Raw genomic sequence first — 20,713 nt, forward strand, 5'->3', positions numbered from 1 at the left:
ATAATAGATAGCAGTCTGGGGAACCAAAGTAGCAATTACTTCTTGCACAGGAGAAACAGGAAAGACTATTCAGAAAAAAGGAAATTTTATGTGAACCGTGAACAGTGTTTTGGATCTCAAAGAACAAAGATGTAGAAAGGGCCTTTCTAAAGGAGAAAAATACATAGGCAGAACAGTAGTAGTGATTGACTTATGGAATGACAAGTAACCTAGTTTGACTAGAAGGGAAGCATTTGGGGATAAAGTTACAAATTGTAGGTTAAGATAAAACTATAAGAACTCCCATACTAGGCTAAGGAATTTGGACTATACTCACTTGGTAAGGAGAAGCCATATATTGCATGGCATTGGCTGAAGATTTACTTCTGTAACTGAAGAGATCGAAATGTGGATACACCAGAGGTCAGGTTACAGAGGTATTGGAATATGTTCAGATGTGAGGTATTAGAAAACTGAATAGAAATAATGGTAGTGAGAATGAAAATAGGAGAGATGAGAAAGAGGGAGAGAAAAAGAGAGCCTTTAGAGATAGAATTAATAAGAAATTCTGATTGACTAGTGTTGTTTGAGGTAGAGTGAGAATTCTAAGTTTTTTTCTAAAGATTTTATTTATTTACTTGACAGAGATTATAAATAGGCAGAGAGGCAGGCAGGGGGCGGGGAGAGCAGGTTCCCTGCGAAGCAGAGAGCCCAATGCGGGGCTTGATGCCAGGACCCCAGGACCATGACCTGAGCCAAAGGCAGAGGCTTTAACCCACTGAGACACCCAGGCACTCATAGAGTGAGAATTTTAAAGATAACTCATGAATTTATGAACCTGGGGAATATGGAAAATGTAAATAACTAAATGAAGAAAGTCTGAAGATAACTATAGTAAGCCAACTTTTGGATATGTTGAGTTTTAGGTTTTAACAGTTATCTAGGTGAAAACATTTAAATGTTAATTCAGCATCTGAAACTGTGGTTCTGAGATATAAAGAGGGATTCTGTTACTGATGTTTTAAATCAGAAAAATTATTTTAAAAGAGATGATATTTGAAATCATACATATGAATGAGATTATTATAATGGAGATTATTTAAAGATAATTGAAGAGGACAAAAGACAGAATCTTAGGTCATACCTACAATTCAGGGACAGGAAAAAAAGAATTAACAGAACAGACAGAGACTAATGACCACAACAGTAGATGAATTCGGAAGGCTGAGGAATTATGTGAGCCAAGAGAGTGGGATAATTTCAATAAAAAAGAGTTACTGTAACATATTGTATTAAAGGTTGCAGAGAGATCAAGCAGAGTAAGGGATAAGAAAAGATTGAAATCTAGCAGTTAGGAGAATATTAGTGACTTAAAAAATTGGTTTCAGGGGGCACCTGTGTGACTCCGTCGGTTAAGCCTCTGCCTTCAGCTCAGGTCATGATCCCAGGATCCTGGGATCGAGCCCTGCATCTGGCTCTCTGCTCTGCGGGGAGCCTGCTTCCCCTCTCTTTCTGCCTGCCTCTCTACCTAATTGTGATCTCTCTCTGTCAAATAAATAAATAAAACCTTTAAAAAAATTGGTTTCAGTAGAGGGTGAGGAAGAAGCAGGCTGACCATAAATGGGTTGAAAAGTAGATGGTGACAAGTAGAAGTGAGTACAGATAATAGTTTTGAGATGGTTGGTGGTGGAAAAAAGGCTAGATTTATGCCATAAGCTTCAGTGAACAGCAAGTGATTCATTTAAAAAAAAAAAGTCTCAGGGCGCCTGGGTGGCTCAGTGGGTTAAAAGCCTCTGCCTTCAGCTCAGGTCATGATCCCAGGGTCCTGGGATCGAGCCCTGCATCGGGCTCTCTGCCCTGCAGGGAGCCTGCTTCTTCCTCTCTTTCTGCCTGCCTCTCTGCCAGCTTGTGATCCCTGTCAAATAAATAAATAAAACCTTTTAAAAAAATGTCTCTGTTAGTTTTATTATTTTTGTTGATCTTCCTTTTGGTTTCTCCCAGATGAATGTATATTAGTGGGCATAGGAAAATACTAAAGATGAATGAGAAAAGGGGCTAATAGATTAAATAATGGTACTAAAATATAACAGAAGGAATGGGCAGATGGATTAATGTTGGAAAAGAAGAGGGACACCTTTTCCTCACAGATAAGACAGAGGGAAAATATAATGAAGAAAAATCCAGAGAAGCTTTGAGTTGAAGGTAGGGACAAGAAGTGAATTCATGCAAGGTGTTTTTTTTTTTCTCAATAAAATAAGAAATTTAGTTATTTACTGTGTGAAGAAATAGAGTTGTGGTTGAAGATATAAGGAGAGTGGGGATGTTTTAGAATAACCATTGCAGAGATTAAAGAATGGCATCAAGAAAAGATAAAGGAAAGAATACTTGAGCTTCAGCCTAGGACGAGATGAAGACAAACCTAATCAGTACAATTTCTTGACTTTCTTTACCATTATCTGCAACCTATATAAAAGTGTGGAGAAAACAGACATTAGAAAGATTTCAGTTTAGTGGCACCTGGGTGGCTCAGTCTAAGTGTGTGCTTTCGGCTCAGGTCATGATCTCAGGACAGGTCATGATCTCAGAGTCCTGAGATCAAGCCCCACATGGGGCTCCCTGACCCCACTCCACACTTCCACACCCCCTGCTTGCTCTGTCTCTGTCAAATGAATAGATAAAACCTTTAAAAGAAATCAGTTTAACATTCTATGCAGCAAATATGCAGAAAGCCAAGGGGACTAAGAATTCTAATGTGCTATAAAAAATATGATTTAAATGTTTGACTGTGGCTACCAGAATAAGAAACAAAACCAATGAAACTAGAAATGGAGTGTTACCTGAGAAAGTAGGAAGGATTTAAATGATGTTTAGTCTTGATGATGGTTAAGTATTAGTTAAGTAAATATAACAATGTCAAATATAAGGAGGTTATAACATAGGAAGCAGAATTTCAGAGATCCCTACTTATAAGTCACAAAATTCTAAATCACAACTGATAATGGGCTTTTATGGGATTGATGAATGAATGACTGACATAGCATAATTTATATATGTATAATATAATTGCTACTTCCCTTAAAAAATATAAGGTTATTGAAACATAAATTCAAAGTTACTGAGTTATTCCCAGTGCCATTATACATCTGGAAATAGATTATTATTCAGAAAAATGACTTTTGAGGCACCAACTTCAGAAGATCAAGTCACTTCACTGTTGATAAAATGAAAGTGTCAGGACATTCATGCAGTAAGATGCCTCAACCTTTAAATAATTGGGTAAATCCCTGGGGGCATATTAGCACTACAGATTAAGGGAAGCTCTAAAACGTGGGGAAAAGTAATACTGCTATAAGAGTTCTCTGACAAGCCGGTAAGTGTTGCTTTGCCAACCCAAAATCCAAAATCATATATTTCATGTGTAAATGTCATTGTATGCATCTATGTCTTTTTAAAATTGAGATATATATTCTTTTCTTAAATAAATGAAGTTAAGTAACTTAACCAAATGCTTATAGTTATTAAGTGGACAATGCAATTTGAGATCAGGTTGGAACTTAAGTTATTCTTTATCAAGTAGGCTGTTTTCTTAAATAATTTGCCCTAGCATAAACTGAGTATAAATAGACTGATGAGCCCACAGTTGTTTCTGTCCCCATTATATCTGGTGTATACAGTAGAGGTAGAATCTATGGTCAGTATGTCATTTCCTTGCCCTACCTGGAGATATTTGGTAATCTAATGTAACCTGTAAATATGAGCTTTACTATGCTTACAGGGTCATGGAGATGGATAATAATGAATTGAACCTGGTGAAAAAGTGACTCTCCAGAGAATCACTTTGCACTTTGAAAGAATATTTAGATTTAGCCTTAGGTAGATTACAATTTTAATTGTTTATCTCAACCTGTTTGAATTTAGTCTGCATCTACATGACCCAAGTGATAGGAAGGAATTGAAAAGGTTTCCAAATATATTATAAACTCAGTAGCTCAGTTCCTCAACATGTTAGCATGACAGGAAAAGCAAATATTTCTGGGTTTTCAGCTGATCTTGCACAGAAAAGATAGAGCATGTTGTTTTATTTGACAAAAAAAAATTGAAAAAGTATCCCTAAACCTTAAATCCTATTATCAGCATATGAACAGCCATAGCTTTAACGTCACAGAACTGTGTTCATTTTCAAACAGTCTTGATATGGCTGTAATTTCAAGTCAGATTTTAATGCAATTGATATGAATATATACAAAATCACAAACAAAAATTTTTCTATTTCAGCTTTGTTCTTCTTATCAAAAATAATGATACTTGATCTGAGGCTTGTAGAACACATCTAATTCAATTAACTGGTCAATTGAATGTCTCGGTCATTAGTCAAACTATTAGTTTAATGATTTTTTTCCTCACTTAACTGACTGGTTATATGACCAAAGTTACAAATCAATTAATATTTCAGGTTTGGGTGAACAAAGGTTGAGCAGGCAAATTACCCTGATATTTATGTAAAAAGATTTATATAGATATAGATAGAGATACTTATTGATATAATTAATTCTATATTATATATAGAATAATAAATTATGCAAATATATATTATATAAGACATTTAAGAATCTATATATTAGATACATAAATCTATATATAGATATATATAGATATGTATATATTAGATTATATATTAGATTAGATTAGATATACACATATAGAGAGATCTAATATATAGATAGATATATTCTGATATATATAACAGAAGCAGCCAGACAAATGCAAAACTAGTCCTTAAAATGTATCAGTGTAGGAATGGTCTTTGTTTCAGTTTATTCTATTTGGATTCATTGCTGCCTTTAACTTTTATAAGTTTACATTTCTCAACAATGTATTTGGCAGCCAGCAAAGATAAAATATTTTATGAGCATTTACACAGTCATAAATTATGGACATTAAGTACATGTAATGATGCCAAATTACAGAACGTAAAAAAAAAAAATCACAATTTGCATATTTATCTGAAGTTTCTGCACCACTAGTAAAAAGTAAAGTTATTAGATAAGTTATTTGCACACATGGAAGATTTATCTTAAACTTGAATGAACCAGTGAATTTATTGATTCCAGTGACTGTTCCATTCATTAAATGCCTCCTAATAGTCTGTGTTTCTAGTTGCAAAGTTATCATGTGTCATTAAGGACTTTGGATAATGTCAGCATATTATGATTCAACATTAAAGTGCTAAAAACAGGGACAAGTAGAAAGATGAATCAAATTAAAAAAAAAAAAGCTCTAATAAGTTTGAGATCCTAAATTTAATTAGCTTCAATCAAATGACATAAATAAAATTTAAGTTTGGTGCTAGTGCTGTCATTTCAGTCTCAAAAAAACTGTAGTAATTCTTTCCAGATTTGGCCAATCTAATGGTTTCTTGGATATGGGGTTGCTGAAATAATAAACTGCATGCCAGCGACATGTGTTGTGGCTCATATAACTCTCAAATCTTTGGTTCATTTCTGGCTTTGCTATTGTCATGTATTGTACAACTCGATTTCTTTTTTCTGAACTAAAACTGGACTTCTGAGCCTTACAGATTAGTCTCTGAGGGTCTCCATAATGCTTTTCATGTCCCCTGAAAAGCATTCTTCCTTTCAGTATTTTATCCTCTCTAAGAGTTGCACTATGAAATACAATGGCCAGTATATTTAATTTAATAAATTAAGATTTTATTAAATCATTAAATTAATTAAATTTAAATAAAATTCAAAATTGTGTTTCTCAGTTATACCAAAAACATTTTTTTGTCTTTTTCCATTTTATTTATTTTTTCAGTGTAACAGTATTCATTCTTTTTGCACAACACCCAGTGCTCCATGCAAAACGTGCCCTCCCCATTACCCACCACCTGTTCCCACAACCTCCCACCCCTGACCCTTCAAAACCCTTAGGTTGTTTTTCAGAGTCCATAGTCTCTTATGGTTCACCTCCCCTTCCAAATTTTTTTTTTTTTAATAAACATATAATGTATTTTTATCCCCAGGGGTACAGGTCTGTGAATCGCCAGGTTTACACACTTCACAGCACTCACGATAGCACTTACCCTCCCCAATGTCCATAGCCCCCTCACCCTCTCCCAATCCCACCTCCCCCCAGCAACCCCCAGTTTGTTTTGTGAGATTAAGAGTCATTTATGGTTTGTCTCCCTCCCAATCCCATCTTGTTTCATTTATTCTTCTCCTATATCCCTACCCCCCCATGTTGCTTCTCCATGTCCTCATATCAGGGAGATCATATGATAGTTGTCTTTCTCCGATTGACTTATTTCACTAAGCATGATACGCTCTAGTTTCATCCACGTCGTCGCAAATGGCATGATTTCATTTCTTTTGATGGCTGCATAGTATTTCATTGTGTATATATACCACTTCTTCTTTATCCATTCATCTGTTGATGGACATCTAGGTTCTTTCCATAGTTTGGCTATTGTAGACATTGCTGCTATAAACATTCGGGTACACGTGCCCCTTCGGATCACTATGTTTGTATCTTTAGGGTAAATACCCAGTAGTGCAATTGCTGGGTCATAGGGTAGTTCTATTTTCAACATTTTGAGGAACCTCCATGCTGTTTTCCAGAGTGGTTGCACCAGCTTGCATTCCCACCAACAGTGGAGGAGGGTTCCCCTTTCTCCACATCCTCGCCAGCATCTGTCATTTCCTGACTTGTTAATTTTAGCCATTCTGACTGGTGTGAGGTGGTATCTCATTGAGGTTTTGATTTGTATTTCCCTGATGCCGAGTGATGTGGAGCACTTTTTCATGTGTCTGTTGGCCATCTGGATGTCTTCTTTGCAGAAATGTCTGTTCATGTCCTCTGCCCATTTCTTGATTGGATTGTTTGTTCTTTGGGTGTTGAGTTTGCTAAGTTCCTTATAGATTTTGGATACTAGCCCTTTATCTGATATGTCGTTTGCAAATATCTTCTCCCATTCTGTCAGTTGTCTTTTGGTTTTGTTAACTGCTTCCTTTGCTGTGCAAAAGCTTTTGATCTTGATGAAATCCCAATAGTTCATTTTTGCCCTTGCTTCCCTTGCCTTTGCCGTTGTTCCTAGGAAGATGTTGCTATGGCTGAGGTCAAAGAGGTTGCTGCCTGCATTCTCCTCAAGGATTTTGATGGATTCCTTTCTCACATTGAGGTCCTTCATCCATTTGGAGTCTATTTTCGTTTGTGGTGTAAGGAAGTGGTCCAATTTCATTTTTCTGCATGTGGCTGTCCAATTTTCCCAGCACCATTTATTGAAGAGGCTGTCTTTTTTCCATTGGACATTCTTTCCTGCTTTGTCAAAGATGAGTTGACCATAGAGTTGAGGGTCGATTTCTGGGCTCTCTATTCTGTTCCACTGATCTATGTGTCTGTTTTTGTGCCAGTACCATGCTGTCTTGATGATGACAGCTTTGTAATAGAGCTTGAAGTCCGGAATTGTGATGCCACCAACTTTGGCTTTCTTTTTCAATATTCCTTTGCCTATTCGAGGTCTTTTCTGGTTCCATATAAATTTTAGGATTATTTGTTCCATTTCTTTGAAAACAATGGATGGTATTTTGATAGGGATTGCATTAAATGTGTAGATTGCTTTAGGTAGCATAGACATTTTCACAATATTTATTCTTCCAATCCAGGAGCATGGAACATTTTTCCATTTTTTTGTGTCTTCCTCAATTTCTTTCATGAGTACTTTATAATTTTCTGTGTATAGATTCTTAGTCTCTTTGGTTAGGTTTATTCCTAGGTATCTTATAGTTTTGGGTACAATTGTAAATGGGATTGACTCCTTAATTTCTCTTTCTTCAGTCTTGTTATTGGTGTACAGAAATGCAACTGATTTCTGTGCATTGATTTTATATCCTGACACTTTACTGAATTCCTGTACAAGTTCTAGCAGTTTTGGAGTGGAGTCTTTTGGGTTTTCCACATATAGTATCATATCATCTGCGAAGAGTGATAGTTTGACTTCTTCTTTACCAATTTGGATGCCTTTAATTTCTTTTTGTTGTCTGATTGCTGAGGCTAGGACTTCTAGTACTATGTTGAATAGCAGGGGTGATAATGTACATCCCTGCCGTGTTCCTGACCTTAACGGAAAAGCTTTCAGTTTTTCTCCATTGAGAATGATATTTGCGGTGGGTTTTTCATAGATGGCTTTGATAATATTGAGGTATGTGCCCTCTATCCCCACACTTTGAAGAGTTTTGATCAGGAAGGGATGCTGTACTTTGTCAAATGCTTTTTCAGCATCTATTGAGAGTATCATATGGTTCTTGTTCTTTCTTTTATTAATGTGTTCTATCACATTGATTGATTTGCAGATGTTGAACCAACCCTGCAGCCCTGGAATAAATCCCACTTGATCGTGGTGAATAATCCTTTTAATGTACTGTTGAATCCTATTGGCTAGTATTTTGGTGAGAATTTTTGCGTCTGTGTTCATCAAGGATATTGGTCTGTAGTTCTCTTTTTTGGTGGGATCCTTGTCTGGTTTTGGGATTAAGGTGATGCTGGCTTCATAAAATGAGTTTGGAAGTTTTCCTTCCATTTCTATTTTTTGGAACAGTTTCAGGAGAATAGGAATTAGTTCTTCTTTAAATGTTTGGTAGAATTCCCCTGGGAAGCCGTCTGGCCCAGGGCTTTTGTTTGTTTGGAGATTTTGGATGACTGTTTCAATCTCCTTACTGGTTATGGGCCTGTTCAGGTTTTCTATTTTTTCCTGCTTCAGTTGTGGTAGTTTATATGTCTCTAGGAATGCATCCATTTCTTCCAGATTGTCAAATTTGTTGGCATAGAGTTGCTCATAGTATGTTCTTATAATTGTCTGTATTTCTTTGGTGTTAGTTGTGATCTCTCCTCTTTCATTCATGATTTTATTTCTTTGGGTCCTTTCTCTTTTCTTTTTGATGAGTCTGGCCAGGGGTTTATCAATCTTATTGATTCTTTCAAAGAACCAGCTCCTAGTTTCATTGATTTTTTTCTATTGTTTTTTTGGTTTCTATTTCATTGATTTCTGCTCTGATCTTTATGATTTCTCTTCTCCTGCTGGGTTTAGGGTTTCTTTCTTGTTCTTTCTCCAGCTCCTTTACGTGTAGGGTTAGGTTGTGTACTTGAGACCTTTCTTGTTTCTTGAGAAAGGCTTGTACCGCTATATATTTTCCTCTCAGGACTGCCTTTGCTGTGTCCCACAGATTTTGAACTGTTGTGTTTTCATTATCATTTGTTTCCATGAATTTTTTCAATTCTTCTTTAATTTCCTGGTTAACCCATTCATTCTTTAGAAGGATGCTGTTTAGTCTCCATGTATTTGGGTTCTTTCCAGCTTTCCTCTTGTGATTGAGTTCTAGCTTCAGAGCATTGTGGTCTGAAAATATGCAGGGGATGCTCCTAATCTTTTGATACCGCTTGAGACCTGATTTGTGACCCAGGATGTGATCTATTCTGGAGAAGGTTCCATGTGCACTAGAGAAGAATGTGTATTCTGTTGCTTTGGGATGAAATGTTCTGAATATATCTGTGATGTCCATCTGGTCCAGTGTGTCATTTAAGGCCTTTATTTCCTTGTTGATCTTTGGCTTGGATGATCTGTCCATTTCAGTGAGGGGAGTGTTAAAGTCCCCTACTATTATTGTATTATTATTGATGTGTTTCTTTGATTTTGTTATTAATTGGTTGATATAGTTGGCTGCTCCCACGTTAGGGGCATAGATATTTAAAATTGTTAGATCTTCTTGTTGGACAGACCCTTTGAGTAAGATATAGTGTCCTTCCTCATCTCTTATTATAGTCTTTGGCTTGAAATCTAATTGATCTAATAGAAGGATTGCCACCCCAGCTTTCTTCTGATGCCCATTAGCATGGTAAATTGTTTTCCACCCCCTCACTTTAAATCTGGAGGTGTCTTCGCATCTAAAATGAGTTTCTTGTAGGCAACCTACTGATGGGTTTTGTTTTTTTATCCATTCTGATACCCTGTGTCTTTTGATTGGGGCATTTAGCCCATTAACATTCAGGGTAACTATTGAGAGATATGAATTTAGTGCCATTATTAGCCTGTGAGGTGACTGTTACTGTATATTGTCTCTGTACCTTTCTGATCTATTACTTTTAGGCTCTCTCTTTGCTTAGAGGACCCCTTTCAATATTTCCTGTAGAGCTGGTTTGGTGTTTGCAAATTCTTTCAGTTTTTGTTTGTCCTGGAAGCTTTTTATCTCTCTTTCTATTTTCAATGATAGCCTAGCTGGATAGAGTATTCTTGGCTGCATGTTTTTCTCGTTTAGTGCTCTGAATATATCATGCCAGCTCTTTCTGGCCTGCCAGGTCTCTGCGGATAGTCTGCTGCCAATCTAATATTTTTACCATTGTATGTTACAGACTTCTTTTCTCGGGCTGCTTTCAGGATTTTCTCTTTCTCACTAAGACTTGTAAATTTTACTATTAGGTGATGGGGTGTGGACCTATTCTTGTTGACTTTGAGGGGGGTTCTCTGCATCTCCTGGATTTTGATGCTTGTTCCCTTTGCCATATTAGGGAAATTCTCTCCAATGATTCTCTCCAATAGACCTTCTGCTCCCCTCTCTGTTTCTTCTTCTTCTGGAATCCCAATTATTCTAATGTTGTTTCGTCTTATGGTGTCACTTATCTCTCGAATTCTCCCCTCATGGTCCAGTAGCTGTTCGTCCCTCTTTTGCTCGGCTTCCTTATTCTCTGTCATTTGGTCTTCTATATCACTAATTCTTTCTTCTGCCTCATTGATCCTAGCAGTGAGAGCCTCCATTTTGGATTGCACCTCATTAATAGCTTTTTTGATTTCAACTTGGTTAGATTTTAGTTCTTTAATTTCTCCAGAAAGGGCTTTAATATCTCCAGAGAGCGTTTCTCTAATATCTTCCATGCCTTTTTCGAGCCCGGCTAGAATGTTCAGAATCGTCATTCTGAACTCTTGATCTGACATATTACCAATGTCTGTGTTGATTAGGTCCCTAGCCTTCGGTACTGTCTCTTGTTCTTTTGTTTGTGGTGATTTTTTCTGCCTTGTCATTTTGTCCAGATAAGAGGATATGAAGAAGCAAATAAACTACCAAAAGGGTGGCAAAGACCCCAGAAAAATGCGCTGTAATCAAATCAGAAGAGACCCCTAATTGTGGGGGTTCTGGAGAAAGGGGATAAAAACAGGTTCTGAAAAAAAGGAAAAAAAAAGAAAAAAATTAAAAAAAATAAAACAAATAAAAAAATATAAAAAAGAAAGAAAAATATATATATTTAGATGAACTAGTCAAAAAACGTTAAAAAAGAAAAGGTAAAACTTTTAAAAAAATTTAGCAGAAGAAGAAAAAAGAAAAAAAAATGAAAAAAGAAAAAAAAAATTGAAGTAGCTACAAGACTAAAGAATCATGGGGAGAAAGCCATGAGTTCCGTGCTTTGCTTTCTCCTCCTCTGGAATTGCTCTGCTGTCTTAGGAATTGAACCTGCTTTCTCCTTGATAGATGAACTTCATCCTGGCTGGATATTTTGTTGATCTTCTGGGGGAGGGGCCTGTTGTAGTGACTCTCAAGTGTCTTTGCCCGAGGCGGGAATGCACCGCCCTTACCGGCAGCCGGACTAAGTAATCGGCTCGGGTTCGCTTTTGGGAGCTTCTGTTCCCTGAACGCTTTCCGTAGAGTTCCGGAGGACGGGAATGAAAATGGCGGCCTCCTAGTCTCCGGCCCGGAGGAGCCGAGAGCCTGGGGCCCCACTCCTCAGTGCGCCCCCAGAGGACAGCACCCAATCACTCCCATATCCCCAGCCTCTAGCCGCGCTCCGAGCTCACCCAGCCCGCAACCAGTTCAAGGTAACCCCGAGCTGAGAGTTCAGTCCTCGGCTCTGTCTCTGCAGCCGGCTTCTCCGTTCTAATACCTGCGAGCTCTCTGACACTCTGACACCCCCGATCCTTCTGTGACCCTGCAGGGCCTGGGGCCACGCTGACCCCGCGTGGGCTTCACCCTGGTTTAGCCTCTGGAGCAATGTCCCTCAGTGGAACAGACTTTTAAAAGTCCTGATTTTGTGCTCCGTTGCTCCGTCGCTTTCCGGGAGCCGGCCCCTCCCCCCGCTGTCTATCTTCCCGTCGTTTTAGATTCACTTCTCCGCCAGTCCTACCTTTCAGAAAGTGGTTGATTTTCTGTTTCTAGAGTTGCTGTTCTTCTTCTCTTCGCTCTCCCGTTGGATTTGTAGGTGTTTGCAATATTTAGATAAGCTATCGAGCTGATCTCCTGCTACCTGATGTAGTCTCAGGCTGCTACTTCTCCGCCATCTTGACTCCTCCCCCCACTAAAAACATTTTTATGGCTACAAAAATATTCTACTGGACAATGCTGCCCTAGAATCTTATTTGTACATGTCATTGCTTAGGAGTCACATTTCTAATAAGGTGGAAACTGTGTTAACATATTACTTCACCAAGATACATTTGTGTGATCATAATAGAACTTTAGAACAGCAAATGGTCTTCATAATTCAGACTGTAAATTGTGGAAAACTATATCTCCCCCCAAAAAATTGTTGAGGGAATTATTTTAGGGAAAAGATTTGTTCTATTACTGTTTAAATTATATCATACACAAAGGTAGCCTTGCAGTTACTGATATGTAGAACTCTTTGACTGTTTATGTATTCTTTTATCCTTTTCATCATTCCATTCATTTCATTTACTGTGTGGATATACTTCTTTCTGTGTTGGGGACACACTGATAGTCAAAACAGATGTTTTTATCCTCAATGAGCTCATACTTTAATAAATGGATAACAGCAATGAAACAATTATAATATCATGTGATATGTGGGGTGAGATAGTAAGAGGGAGCACAAAGGAAACACAGCCAGCATGGCCTTGGAGCAACAGAGAGATGGATACAGCCAAAGAAGGACTTGTTGTTGTTATTATTGTTGTTGTTGTTGTCATTGTTGTTTGAAAATGAAGTCTAACCTAGGGCTTGAGAGATGTTCAAGAGTTGATAATAGTAGTGAGTGAAGACATAATTCAGAGCGTGTACAAAGGCTTAGAGGCAAGGGAACATTGCATATATCAGTTTGTGGTTAAGTTTGTACTGACAAAGCACTCTATGAATAGAGAGGAGAAGGCACCAGATTTTTGATTTTTTCCCATTTCCTTTGATGATAAGGTTAAATATTCTCTACTATTTGTTATGATATCTCAAAGCATTGTGTCTAGCAGACTTCAGAGGCATATATTAGTCATTTATATTTAATGCATCTATTATGCCTACAATAGGTGCTATATTAACTATTTAGAAATTGCTTCCAAGAGTTAGCCTGTCAAAATTAGAACTTTTTAAAAGTTTGAAAACCCCTTAGGATAACCTGCTACCAGCCTTTCCTTCCTATGTATTGAGATGTTGTTATTTCCCCTTGTTTATTGATCTGATCAAATCTAAGAATGTTTCTCTAACACCTTTTCTTGGTTTACATGACGTTTTGATATACTTTTGTTTTGTGACATGAGCCATATACATGGTTCCAACTTAAATCGCCTTAGAGTTCTCCCTTGATTTGAAATACAGGAAAAAAATGAATTTCCTTTCATCATGAAGTTGTCAAAAGAAAATATATGTGGTGGCAAAAGATTTTGAGGGACTTCAAACTTTCTTTACCATCCTATTTGCATTTTTTTCTTGCCTAGCACATCCATTCAACTTCTAGCTATCTTGGTTCCTTATATTGGAGCTTGCCAGGCCTGTTCTAGACATTACCAAAAGTTTTCCAATTTTCTTGATAACAGTTCCCTTTCTAATTAAAATTTGCTAGTCTTCTGTCTTGCTTTCCATTGTCTTTTGCTAATAGAAAAGTTAAATAATGCAATTATGGATATAGAAGTGTAAAAGCCTACTGTATTGTAATTCTGGTATAATATATGCATTTAAAATGGCTACCTGTGTTCTAGACTAAAGAAAGGACCCCTGAAGTGGGGTTTTATGCAAACTGCCTTTACAACAGACTAAATCTGTGGTTTTCAAACTTTGTTTCATAAAATTTAAAGGCAGTGGAGGTGCCCGTGGGCACTCTGGAATGGGTGAAAGGGAAACACTAAGTAAATATGGTTTCATGTCCTTTTTCTTCCTGTTTAACCAGAGAAACTTCTCTTTTTTCTGTTTTCAGATTATGAGACTGACGCGGTGCCCACTGCGCTAAGAGGGCCACTCTTTTTTCTGTTTTCAATCAGGATTCCATGTAAGATTTCATAAAATTCACAAATCCCTGGGCTACAATTCTCTTTAGGTTACAAACTTTCTTGTATATATTCTGTTATTCTCCCCATGCTAGTACAGTCACTTGAATTGCAGGTACTCGAAAAAATATATTGAAAGGGTGAGTGAATGAGAAAATTAATAAAGTAAATGTTATAGGAATTTTAGCCCTCTTACTGCTTATCTGAGTTACTGAATATGCACTATAATTCTTATGAACTCTAGTAACATATATCTTCTTTGAATTCATTTCTTGAGTTTTTCCTTCTAATATTTAAGTGACTTTACCTAATTTATTTTTCTGTAGCATTTCAGATCTAAGTAAACTTGAGGATTATCATCAAGTTCAGTATCATCCATGTCACTATCATTATTGCTATTTCTACTAATAGTAACAAAGTGATCATTGAATGCTTATTTTACATATGTTATTTACTTAAATATTTGCCAAAAATCTGTAGAATAAGTGGCATCCCTATTTTACAGAGGGAAATAAAGATAAAATAAAATGTGCCCAAATTATATATACCTAGTAAGTGGAGGAGCTGGCATGCAAACCCAGATTCATCCAATTCAAAATAACGTGGTCAAAATGACTACAGTAAGCTAAAGAGGCTTCCTCTACACTACACTGCTTTTTACATTCATTTTTCATTTCTCTCTTCAAATACATTAGCAAAATCAATAATGATATTCACTATTTTTTTCTGTGAGAAGAAGTCTCCATTTACTGACCTCTTTATCTCTGTTTTCCTGCATCATAATACCAAATATATACGCAAGAAAGAACATCTATAATTCTAATTGACCGTATTTCTTTTTCTTTTCTTTAAAAAAATATTTATTTATTTATTTACAGTGTAACAGAATTCATTGTTTATGCACCACACTCAGTGCTCCATGCAATTCGTGCCCTCCATAATACCCACCACCTGGCTCCCCAACCTCCCACCCCCCCGCCCCTTCAAAACCCTCAGACTATTTTTCAGAGTCCATAGTTTCTCATGGTTCATCTGCCCTTCCGATTTCCTTCAACTCACTTCTCCTCTCCATCTCCCTATGTCTTCCAGGTTTTTTGTTATGGTCCACGAATAAATGAAACCATATGACACTTGACTCTCTCTGCTTGACTTATTTCACTCAGCATAATCTCTTCCAGTCCTGTCCATGTTGCTACAAAAGTTGGGTATTCATCCTTTCTGATGGAGGCCTAATACTCCATCATGTATAGGGGCCATATCTTCCTTATCCATTCATCTGCTGAACGGCATCTTACTTCTTTCCACAGTTGGGTGACCGTGGCCATTGCTGCTATAAACATTGGAGTAGAGATGGCTCTTCTCTTCACAACATCTGTATCTTTGCAGTAAATACCTAGTAGTGCAATTGCAGGGTCATAAGGAAGCTCTATTTTTTAATTTCTTGAGGAATCTCCACACTGTTCTCCAAAGTGGCTGCACCAACTTGCATTCCCACCAACAGTGTAAGAGGGTTCCCCTTTCTCCACATCCTCTCCAACACACGTTGTTTCCTGTCTTGCTAATTTTGGCCATTCTAAAAAGTGTAAGGTGATATCTCAATGTGGTTTTAATTTGAATCTCCCTGATGCCTTGTGATGATGATCATTTTTTCATGTGTCTGATAGTCATTTGTATGTCTTCATTGGAGAAGTGTCTGTTCACATCTTCTGCCCATTTTATTTGATATGATTATCTGTTTGGTGTGTGTTGAGTTCGAGGAGTCCTTTATAGATCATGGATATCAAACTTTTGTCTGTACTGTCATTTGCAAATATCTTCTCCCATTCTGTGTGTTGCCTTTTTGCTTTGTTGACTGTTTCCTTTGCTGTTCTGCCCATTTTTTGACATGATTATCTGTTTTGTGTGTGTTGAGTTTGAGAAATTCTTTATAGATCCTGGATATCAACTTTTTGTCTGTACTGTCATTTGCAAATATCTTCTCCCATTCCGTGGGTTGCCTTTTTCTTTTGTTGACTGTTTCCTTTGCTGTGCAGAAGCTTTTGATTTTGATGAAGTCCCAAAAGTTCATTTTCACTTTTGTTTCCTTGGCCTTTGGAGACATATCTTGAAAGAAGTTGCTGTGGCTGATATCGAAGAGGTTACTGCCTATGTTCTCCTCTAGGATTCTGATAGATTCCTGTCTCACGTTGAGGTCTTTTATCCATTTCGAGTTTATCTTTGTGTATGGTGTAAGAGAATGATCGAGTTTCATTCTTCTACATATCGCTGTCCAGTTTTCCCAGCACCATTTATTGAAGAGACTGTCATTTTTCCATTGAATATTTTTTCCTGTTTTGTCAAAGATTATTTCACCATAGAGTTGAGCGTCCATATCTGGGCTCTCCACTCTGATCCACTGGTCTATGTGTCTGTTTTTATGCCAGTACCACGCTGTCTTGGTGATCACAGCTTTGTAGTAAAGCTTGAAATCAGGTAACGTGATGCCGCCAGTTTTGTTTTTGTTTTTCAACATTTCCTTAGCAATTCGGGGTCTCTTCTGATTCCATACAAATTTTAGGATTATTTGCTCCAGCTCTTTGAAAAATACCGGTGGAATTTTGATTGGAATGGCATTAAAAGTATAGATAGCTCTAGGCAGTATAGACATTTTAACAATGTTTATTCTTCCAATCCAAGAGCATGGAACAGTCTTCCACCTTTTTGTGTCTTCTTCAATTTCTTTCATGAGTGTTCTGTAGTTCCTCGAGTACAGGTCCTTTACCTCTTTGGTTAGGTTTATTCCCAGGTATCTTATGGTTCTTGGTGCTATAGTAAATGGAATCGATTCTCTAATTTCCCTTTCTGTATTTTCATTGTTAGTGTATAAGAAAGCCACTGATTTCTGTGCATTGACTTTGTATCCTGCCACGTTACTGAATTGCTGTATGAGTTCTAGTAGTTTGGGAGTGGAGTCTTTGGGGTTTTCCATATAAAGAATCATGTCATCTGTGAAGAGAGAGAGTTTGACTTCTTCCTTGCCAATTTGGATACATTTTATTTCTCTTTGTTTTCTGATTGCCGTTGCTAGAACTTCTAATACTATGTTGAACAAGAGTGGTGAGAGTGGGCATCCTTGTCGTGTTCCTGATCTCAACAGGAAGGCTGCAAGCTTTTTCCCATTGAGGATGATATTTGCGTGGGTCTTTCATAGATAGATTTTATGAAGCTCAGGAATGTTCTCTCTATCCCTATACTTTGAAGCATTTTCATCAGGAACGGATGCTGGATTTTGTCAAATGCTTTTTCTGAATCAATTGAGAGGACCATGTGGTTCTTCTCTCTTCTCTTATTGATTTGTTCTATCACATTGATTGATTTGTGAATGTTGAACCAACCTTGTAACCCAGCGATGAATCCCACCTGGTCATGGTGCATAATATTTTGAATGTGCTGTTGGATCCTATTTGCTAGGATCTTGTTGAGAATCTTAGCATCCATATTCATCAGCAATATTGGTTTGAAATTCTCCTTTATGGTGGGGTCTTTGCCTGGTTTGGGGATCAGTGTAATGCTGGCTTCATCAAAAGAGTCTGGAAGTTTTCCTTCTGCTTCAATTTTTTGAAACAGCATCAGGAGAATAGGTGTTATTTCTTCTTCGAGTGTTTGGTAGAATTCACCAGGAAATCCATCAGGTCCTGGGCTCTTGTTTTTTGGGAGATTTTTGATCACTGTTTCTATCTTGTTACTAGATATCAGTCTATTCAGGTTGTCAATTTCTTCCTGGTTCAATTTGGGAGTTTATAGTTTTCCAGGAATGCATCCATTTCATCTAGGTTGCTTAACTTCTTGGCATAGAACTGTTGATAATAACTTCTGATGATTGTTTCTATTTCCTTGGTGTTAGTTTTGATCGTTTCCTTTCCATTCATAATTTCATTAATTTGAGCTTTCCCTCTTTTCCTTTCGATTAGTGTGGCCCATGGTTTATTGATCTTATTGATTCTTCCAAAAAACTAGCTTCTAGTTTCATTGATAACGCTCAAATGTATCTCTAGTTTCTATCTCATTGATCTTTGCCGTATTCTTATTATTTCCTTTTTTTGTTAGGGTTGGCTTAATTTGTTGTTGATTCCTGAGTTAATTAAGGTGCAAGACAGCTGGTGTATTCTGGATTTTTCAATTTTTTTGAGTGAAGTTTGGACGACTATGTGTTTCCCCCTTAAGAGCACCTTTGCCATATCCAATAGGATTTTTACCTAAGTGTCTTCATTCTCATTGGTTTCCATGAATTGTTTAAGTTCTTCTTTGATCTTCTCGTTGATCCAAGCATTCTTAAGCAAGGTGGTCTATAGCTTCCAGGTATTTGAGCTCCTTCCAAATTTTCTTTGTGATTGAGTTCCAGTTTGAAAGTTTTGTGATCTGAGAATATGCAGGGAATAATCTCAGTTTTTTGGTATTGGTTGAGCCCTGATTTGTGACCCAGTATGTGGTTTATTCTGGAGAAGGTTCCTTGTGCACTTGAGAATAATGAGTATTCTGCTATTTAAGGGTGGAATGTTCTTTATATATCCATGAGGTCCACCTGGTCCAATGTGTCATTCAATGCTCTTTTTCCTGTATTAATTTTCTGCTTGGATGATTTGTCTATTACTGAGAGACATGTGTTAAGATATCCTACTATTAAGGTACTCATATCAATATGACTCTTTATCTTGATTAATAGTTTTCTTATGTAATTGGTTGCTCCCATATTTGGAGTATAGATATTCACAATTGTTAGATCATTTTGGTGGATAGTTCCTTTAAGAATGATGTAGTGTCCTTCTGTTTCTCTGACTACAGTCTTTAGTTTAAAATCTAATTTATCTGATATGAGAATCACTACCCTGGACTTCTTTTGAGGCCCATTGGCATGAAAGATGCTTCTCCATCCCTTCACTTTCAGTCTGGATGTATCCTTGGGTTCGAAATGGGTCTCTTGTAGACAACATATGGATGGGTCCTGTCGTTTTATACAATCTGCTACCCTGTATCATTTTATGGGTGCATTTAGGCCATTCACATTGAGAGTGATTATTGATAGATACGTTTTTATTGACATCGTGTTACCTTTGAAGTCTTTCTTTCTGTAGATTGTCTCCATATTTCTGCTCAATGATATCCTTATGATTTTCCTCTTTTATAGAACCCCCCTTAATGTTTCCTGCAGTGTTGGCTTGGTGGTCACATACTCTTTTAAGCCTTGCTGGTCTTGGAAACTCTATCTATCTATCCATTTTGAATGTCAGTCTTGCTGGATAAAGTATTCTTGGTTGCATGTTCTTCTCATTTAGTGCCCTGAATATATCTTTCTCGTTATATTCTGGCTTGCCGGGTTTCTGTGGACAGGTCTGATATTATTCTGATGGGCTTTCCTCTGTACATAAGGAGATTCTTTGTCCTAGCTGCTTTCAAGAGAGCCTGTGTGCAATTATGATTCCTCATTCTTACTACTATGTGTCTCAAGGACTTTCGAGATTCTATAATCTTGCGGGGAGAGCGTTCTGCCTCTAGTACATGAATGCTGGTTCCATTTGCGAGATTGGGAATATTTTCATGGAGAATTTGTTCCACTGTAACTTCTACTAGACTTCTTTCTTTCTCCTCCCCTTCAGGGATTCCAATAATTCTGATGTTGGAATGTTTCATGGCGCCATTGATTTCCCTAATTCTGTTTTTGTGGCTTCTAAACTGTTTGTTCCAGACTTCCTCCTGATCCTTTCTTTCTGTTTGTCCTCCAGGTCACTAATTCTATCTTCTGTCTCAGTTACCCTAGCTTTTAGAGAATTTTAGATTAGATTGGAACTCATTGAGGACATTGTGAACATCATCCCTGGCGGCTTTCAGTTCTGCCCTACTCAATTCTGTTAGGTCATCCATGGCTTTCCCCAGCCTACCTCTTGCCTGGATAATTGTTAGCCTGAATTCCCTTTCCAACATATTGGCTATGTCGATAGCCATTAGTTCTGTTGCAGAAGGCCTAGCCTCTGAGTTTTTCTTCTGTTGGGCATTCTTCCTCCTCGTCATGCTGGTGAGAGATGGTTGAATGGATGTAGCTGAATGTATCAACCGTTGTGCAGTCAAGGTACACCCTGGAACACTTCTGAGCAATTAAGAATCCCCACCCAAAGAAAAGAAAAAAGAAAGAGAGAAAAAAATAAAAGAAAAGAGAGAGAGAGAGATAAAGAGAGAGAGAGAGAGAGAGAGAGAGAGAGAGAGAGAGAGAGACAGGAAAAAAAAAAGAAAGATAAAATAAAAGAGAAGTCCCAGCCCAAATGGGCCCCAAGTTAAGATTGTGGAGGCCAAGAAAATTAAGGCCATCCTAACTCGAGTTTAGCATTAGCACAAGTACAGCCATCTTAGCTTTGGCAGCCTTCTCAGGCCCAAGGCCTGAACTTTCCTCTACTTTACTTTAGTTCCAGGGACCCCCACCCTGCTTTAGTAACAGGAATACCTAAACCTATA

The sequence above is a fragment of the Meles meles genome, chromosome X (genome assembly GCF_922984935.1).
Source record: "Meles meles chromosome X, mMelMel3.1 paternal haplotype, whole genome shotgun sequence".
NCBI classification, from domain to species: Eukaryota; Metazoa; Chordata; class Mammalia; order Carnivora; family Mustelidae; genus Meles; species Meles meles.